Raw genomic sequence first — 7842 nt, 5'->3', positions numbered from 1 at the left:
TATTAATTTCGAATTTTAACTAATAATTAAAATAAAACAAAAACATTTTTCTTTTTTTAAATATTTTTAAAAACTCTCTCTCATCTCTTTCTATTTATTTATTTAATCACTAACACTTCTTTTCTTCTTAAAATTTGAACCTTCTCCCTCTCTCTGTGTTTGAATTTTTCTCTTCTCATTCTTCTACTCTTCTCTTCTTCTACTCACAAAAAGAAATCCCTATACTGTGACATAGAGGATTCCTATTCTTTTCTGTTCTCTTATTTTTCATATGAGTAGAAGCAAGGATAAGAACATTCTTGTTGAAGCTGATCCGGAACCTGAAAGGACTCTAAAGAGGACGCTAAGAGAAGCTAAAGCGCAACACTCTGGAGAGGACCTGACAGAATTTTTCGAAAAAAAAGAAGAGATGGCCGAACCCAACAATAATGGTGGAGATGCAAGGAAGATGCTTGGTGACTTTATTGCACCCTCTTCTGACTTCTGTGGAAGGAGCATCTCAATTCCTGTAATTAGAGCAAACAACTTTGAGCTTAAGCCTCAATTAGTTTCTCTAATGTAGCAGAATTGCAAGTTTCATGGACTTCCATTGGAAGATCCTCATCAGTTTTTAGCTGAATTCTTGCAAATCTGTGACACTATTAAGACCAATGGGATTAATCCTGAGGTCCACAAACTTATGCTTTTCCCCTTTGCTGTAAGAGATAGAGCTAAGACATGGTTGGACTCACAACCTAAAGATAGCCTGAACTCTTGGGAAAAGCTGGTCAATGCTTTCTTGGCCAAATTCTTTCCACCTCAAAAGTTGAGTAAGCTTAGAGTGGAAGTCCAAACCTTCAGACAGAAGGAAGGTGAATCCCTCTATGAAGCTTGGGAAAGATACAAGCAATTGATCAGAAGGTGTCCTTCTGACATGTTTTCAGAATGGAGCATCATATGTATATTCTATGATGGTCTGTCTGAATTGTCCAAGATGTCATTGGACCACTCTGCTGGAGGATCTCTTCATCTGAAGAAGACGCCTGCAGAAGCCCAGGAACTCATTGAAATTGTTGTAAATAACCAGTTCATGTACACTTCTGAAAGGAATCCTGTGAATAATGGGGCAACTCAGAAGAAAGAAGTTATGGGGATTGATACTCTGAATGCCATATTAGCTCAAAACAAAATATTGACTCAGCAAGTCAATATGATTTCTCAGAGTTTGACTGGAATGCAAGCTGCTTCCTGTAGTACTAAAGAAGCTTCCTCTAAAGAATAAGCTTATGACACTGAGAATCCTGCAATGGAAGAGGTGAATTACATGGGAGAATCCTATGGAAACACCTATAATCCTTCATGGAGGAATCATCCAAATTTCTCATCGAAGGATCAACAGAAGCCTAATCAAGGCTTCAGTAACAATAATGGTGGGAGAAATAGGTTTGGCAATAGCAAACCTTTTCCATTATCTTCTCAGCAACAGACAGAGAATTCTAAGCAGAGCCACTCTGACTTAGCAACTGTAGTCTCTGATCTATCTAAGACCACTCTCAGTTTCATGACTGAAGCAAGGTCCTCCATTAGAAATTTGGAGGCACAAGTGGGTCAGTTGAGTAAAAAAGTTACTGAACTCCCTCCTAGTACTCTCCCAAGTAATATAGAAGAGAATCCAAAAAGAGAGTGGAAGGCCATAAACACGTCCCACATGGCCAAACCTCTAGAGGAGGGAAAGGCAGTGATTTCCAGTGAGGAAGACCTCATTGGACGTCCACTGGCCTCCAAGGAGTTCCCTAATGAGGAACCAAGGGAATCTGAGGCTCATATAGAGACCATAGAGATTCCATTGAACTTACTGTTGCCATTCATGAGCTCTGATGAGTATTCTTCCTCTGAAGAGGATGAAGATACTATTGAAGAGCAAGTTGCTCAATATCCAGGAGCAATCATGAAGCTGACTGCCAAGTTATTTGGTAATGAAACTTGGGAGGATGAACCCCCATTGCTCATCAATGAACTAAATGATCTGGTTCAACTGAAATTACCTCAGAAGAAACAGGATCCTGGAAAGTTCTTAATACCTTGTACCATAGGCACCATGACCTTTGAGAAGGCTCTGTGTGACCTGGGGTCAGGGATAAACCTCATGCCCCTCTCTGTAATGGAGAAACTAGGAATCTTTGAGGTACAAGCTGCTAAAATCTCACTAGAGATGGCAGACAATTCAAGGAAACAGGCTTATAGACTTGTAGAGGATGTCTTAGTGAAGGTTGAAGGCTTTTACATCCCTGCTGACTTCATAATCCTAGACACTGGGAAGGATGAAGATGATTCCATCATCCTTGGAAGACCCTTCCTAGCCACAGTAAGAGCTGTGATTGATGTGGACAGAGGAAAGTTAGTCCTTCAATTGAATGAGGACTACCTTGTGTTTAAAGCTCAAGGATCTTCTTCTGTAACCATGGACAGGAAGCATGAAAAGCTTCTCTCAATACAGAGTCAAACAGAGCCCCCACACTCAACTTCTAAGTTTGGTGTTGGGAGGCTACCATTAAGCTCTAAGTCTCTGTGAAGCTCTCTAAGAGCTCACTGTCAAGCTATTGACATTAAAGAAGTGCTTATTGGGAGGCAACCCAATGTTATTTAATTATATTTATTTTAATTTCCATTGTTACTTTATGTTTTGTTTAAGGTTGATGATCATGTGAAGTCACAAAAATAACTGAAAAGTCAAAAATAGAATGAAAAATAGCATTAAAAATAGCACACCCTGGAAGACAGGCTTACTGGCTTTTAAACGCTAGTAAGATTAGCAGAAAGGGTGTTTAACGCCCAGCCTGGCAGCATTCTGGGTGTTAAACGCCAGAATGGGCAGCACTCTGGGCGTTTAACACCAGAAAGGGCTGTCTGGCATTTAGTAGGAGTTAAATGCCAGAAATGGGCATCTGGCTGGCATTTAACGCCAGCAATGGGCAGCAGAGTGGCGTTTAACGCCAGGAAAGGTTGCAGAGCTGGCGTTAAATGCCAGATTTGGCACACAATGGGCGTTTAAACGACAGAATGGTGCAGGGACTCGAATTCCTTGACACCTCAGGATCTGTGGACCCCACAGGATCCCCACCTACCCCACATCTTCTTCTCTCGTCTTTACACCTTTCCATAACACTCTTCCCCAAACACACTTGACCAATCCCATTAATAGCTCTTCCCCACAAGCTCTTCACCACTCATATCCATCCATCAATAAACCCCACCAACCTCTCCACTCAAATTCAAACCATTTCCCTCCCAAACCCAACCCATCATACATGGCTACCCTCTCTCCCTTACCCTATAAATACCCCTCCTTACCACCTTCAATTTCACACATCATACACATTACACCCCACTTGGCCGAACCCTCACCTCACCTCCATCTCCCTCATTTCTTCTTCTTCTACTTATTTCTTTCTTCTTTTGCTCGAGGACGAGCAAACATTTTAAGTTTGGTGTGGAAAAAAGCATTGCTTTTTTGTTTTTCATAACCATTAATGGCACCAAAGGCCGGAGAAACCTCTAGAATGAGGAAAGGGAAGGCAATCACTTCCACCTCTGAGTCATGGGAGATGGAGAGATTCATCTCAAAAGTGCATCAAGACCACTTCTATGAAGTTGTGGCCAAGAAGAAGGTGATTTCCGAGGTCCCCTTCAAACTCAAAAAGAGTGAATATCCGGAGATCCGACATGAGATTCAAAGAAAAGGTTGGAAAACTCTCACCAACCCCATTCAACAAGTCGGGATCTTAATGGTTCAAGAGTTCTATGCCAATGCATGGATCACTAAGAACCATGACTAAAATGTGAACCTGAACCCAAAGAATTGGCTCACAATGGTTCGGGGGAACTACTTGGATTTCAGTTCGAAAAATGTGAGGCTAGCATTCAACTTGCCAATGATGCAAGGAGACCCTCACCCTTTAACTATAAGGGTCAACTTTGATCAAAGGTTGGACCAAGTCCTTAGGGACATTTGTGTGGAAGGTGCTCAATGGAAGAGAGACTCAAGAGGCAAGCCGGTTCAATTAAGAAGGCTTGACCTCAAACCCGTGGCTAGGAGATGGTTGGAGTTCATCCAACACTCTATTATTCCTACTAGCAACCGGTCTGAAGTTACAATAGACTGGGCTATCATGATCCATAGTATCATGAAAGGAGAGGAAGTAGAAGTTCATGAGATCATATCCCTAGAACTCTACAAAGTGGCGGATAAGCCCTCTACTTTGGCAAGGTTAGCCTTTCCTCATCTCATTTGTCACCTATGCAATTCAGCTGGAATTGTCATAGAGGAAGATATCCTCATTGAAGAGGACAAGCCCATCACTAAGAGAAGGATGGAGCAAACAAGAGAGCCCACTCATGGACCTCAACAAGAGCATGAGGAAGTTCCTCATCAAGAAATCTTTGAGATACCTCAAGGGATGTACTTTCCTCCACAAAACTATTGGGAGCAAATTAACACTTCCTTAGGAGAACTGAGTTCCAACATGGGACAACTAAGGATGGAGCACCAAGAGCATTCCATCCTTCTCCATGAAATTAGAGATGACCAAAGAGCCATGAGAGAGGAGCAACAAAGGCAAGGAAGAGACATAGAGGAGCTCAAGCACTCCATAAGATCTTCAAGAGGAAGAACTAGCCGCCATCACTAAGGTGGACCCGTTCTTTAATTTCCTTGTTCTTACTTTTACTGTTTTTCAAAAATTATGCTTTATATTTTGTCTATGTTTGTGTTTTTATTACATGATCATTAGTGTCTAGTGTTTATGTCTTAAAGCTATGAATGTCCTATGAATCCATCACCTCTCTTAAATGAAAAATGTTTTTAATTGTAAAAGAACAAGAAGTACATGATTTCGAATTCTATCTTAAAATTAGTTTAATTATTTTAATGTGGTGGCAATACTTTTTGTTTTCTGAATGAATGCTTGAACATTGCATATTTTTGAATTTGTTGTTTATGAATGTTAAAATTGTTGGCTCTTGAAAGAATAATGAAAAAGGAAAAATGTTATTGGTAATCTGAAAAATCATAAAATTGATTCTTAAAGCAAGAAAAAGCAGTGAAAAACAAAGCTTGCGAAAAAAATGCAAAAAAAAAAAAAGAATAAAGAAAAAAAAAGAAGCAAGCAGAAAAAGCCAATAGCCCTTTAAACTAAAAGGCAAGGGTAAAAAGGATCTAAGGCTTTGACCATTAATGGATAGGAGGGCCCACAGGAATAAAATCCTGGCCTAAGCGGCTAAACCAAGCTGTCCCTAACCATGTAATTGTGGTGTGAAGGTGTCAAGTGAAAAGCTTGAGACTAAGTGGATAAAGTCGTGGTCCAAAGCAAAAAGAGTGTGCTTAAGAGCTCTGGACACCTCTAACTGGGGACTCTAGCAAAGCTGAGTCACAATTTGAAAAGGTTCACCCAGTTATGTGTCTGTGGCATTTATGTATCCGGTGGTAATACTAGAAAACAAAATGCTTAGGGTCACGGCCAAGACTCATAAAGTAACTTTGTTCAAGAATCAACATACTGAAATATGTGAATCAAAAAGGATAAAGTGAGATGCCAAAATTGTTCAGAAACAAAAAGGCTACAAGTCCCGCTCATCTAATTGAAGCTAATCTTCATTCATAAGTTTGGAATTCATTGTATATTCTCTTCTTTTCATCCTATTTTGTTTTTAGTTGCTTGGGGACAAGCAACAATTTAAGTTTGGTGTTGTGATGAGTGGATAATTTATACCCTTTTTGGCATTATTTTTAGGTAGTTTTTAGTATATTTTAGTTACTTTTTATTATATTTTTATTAGTTTTTATGCAAAAATCACATTTCTGGACTTTACTATGAGTTTGTGTGTTTTTCTGTAATTTCAGATATTTTCTGGCTGAAATTGAGGGACCTGAGCAAAAATCTGATTCAGAGGCTGAAAAAGGACTGCAGATGCTGTTGGATTCTGACCCTCCTACATTCGAAGTAAATTTTCTGGAGCTACAGAAGCCCAATTGGCACGCTCTCAATTGCGTTGGAAAGTAGACATCCTGGGATTTCCAGCAATATTTAATAGTCCATACTTTGTCCGAGATTTGATGGCCCAAATTGGCTTTCAAAGTCAGCTTAAAACATCTTGGCGTAAAACACCCAAACTGGCACCAGAATTGGAGTTAAACGCCCAAACTGGCACCAAAGTTGGCGTTTAACTCTAGGAACAGCCTAGGCACGAAAAATGTTCAATGCTCAGCCCAAGCACACACCAAGTGGGCCCCGGAAGTGGATTTCTGCACTATCTGCACTTAGTTACTCATTTTCTGTAAACCCTATTTACTAGTTTAGTATAAAAACTACTTTTAGAGACTTATTTTATATCTTTTAAATCCTTGGAATATTTTTTGATCACTTTGATCATAGACCATTGTACACGTTTGGAGGCTGGCCTCATAGCCATGCCTAGACCTTTCACTTATGTATTTTCTACGGTGGAGTTTCTACACCCCATAGATTAAGGTGTGGAGCTCTGCTGTTCTTCAAGAATTAATGCAATTACTACTGTTTTTCTATTCAATTCACGCCTACTTCTTCTCCAAGATATACTCTCGTACTTAATTCAGTTAAGTCAGAATGAAGGCGTGACCCGTGACAATCACCCAATCTTCGTTACTCGCTTAGCCAAGATCGCGTGCCTGACAACCACAAAGCGATCTACATGATGTTCAACGTAGTCATTGGACGACGGCTGGAGTATACTCTTTTGGATATCTAATACACGGACCGAGTCCGTGAGATTAGTATCTTCGTGGTATAGGCTAGAACCATTGGCAGCATTCTTGAGATCCAAAAAGTCTAAACCTTGTCTGTGGTATTCCGAGTAGGATCTGGGAAGAGATGACTGTGACGAGCTTCAAACTTGCGAATGTTGGGCGCAGTGACAGTGTGCAAAAGAACAATGGTCCTATTCCGACACTAGCGGGAACCGACAGATGATTAGTCGTGCGGTGACAGCGCATATGGATTTGTTTTCATCCGAGAGGATCATACAGCTTGCCATGGAAGGAGGTAACGCATGGTTGGAAGAAGGTAGTAGGAAAGCAAAGGTTCAGAAGGAATAAAGCATCTCCAGACGCTTATCTGAAATTCCCACCAATGAATTACATAAGTATCTCTATCTTATATAAGTATCTCATAACCATTTGAATCCGCCTGACTGAGATTTACAAGGATGACCATAGCTTGCTTCAAGCCGACAATCTCTGTGGGATCGACCCTTACTCACGTAAGGTTTATTACTTGGACGACCCAGTGCACTTGCTGGTTAGTTACGTGGAGTTGTGAAGAATTATTGAGATCACGTTATGCGCACCAAGTTTTTGGCGCCGTTTTCGGGGAATAAACAATTCGCATATAAAACCTCAATCCAAAAGATTAGACTTGGCTTAACAGCCAGCCAGGCTTCAACATATCTCATGAAGCTCTATAATTCATTCTTAAATTTTTTTTTCGAAAATAAAAATAAAAAGCTTAAACATAAAATAAAATTACCCAATCTAAGCAACAAGATGAACCGTCAGTTGTCCAAACTCGAACAATCCCCGGCAACGGCACCAAAAACTTGGTGCACGGAATTGTGATCACACTTTTCACAACTCCGGTACAACTAACCAGCAAGTGCACTGGGTTGTCTAAGTAATAAAACCTTACGTGAGTAAAGGTCGATCCCACAGAGATTGTTGGCTTGAAGCAAACTATGGTCATCCAATAAGTCTTAGTCAGGCGGATTCAATTGCTTATGGGTTTTGATAATTAAAAGGTAAATAAAACATAAAATAAAATAAGATACTTATGT

The sequence above is a fragment of the Arachis ipaensis genome, chromosome B05 (assembly GCF_000816755.2).
Source record: "Arachis ipaensis cultivar K30076 chromosome B05, Araip1.1, whole genome shotgun sequence".
Taxonomy (NCBI): Eukaryota; Viridiplantae; Streptophyta; class Magnoliopsida; order Fabales; family Fabaceae; genus Arachis; species Arachis ipaensis.
The sequence above is the reverse complement of the archived record's forward strand: the minus strand, read 5'-3'. Positions refer to the sequence as shown.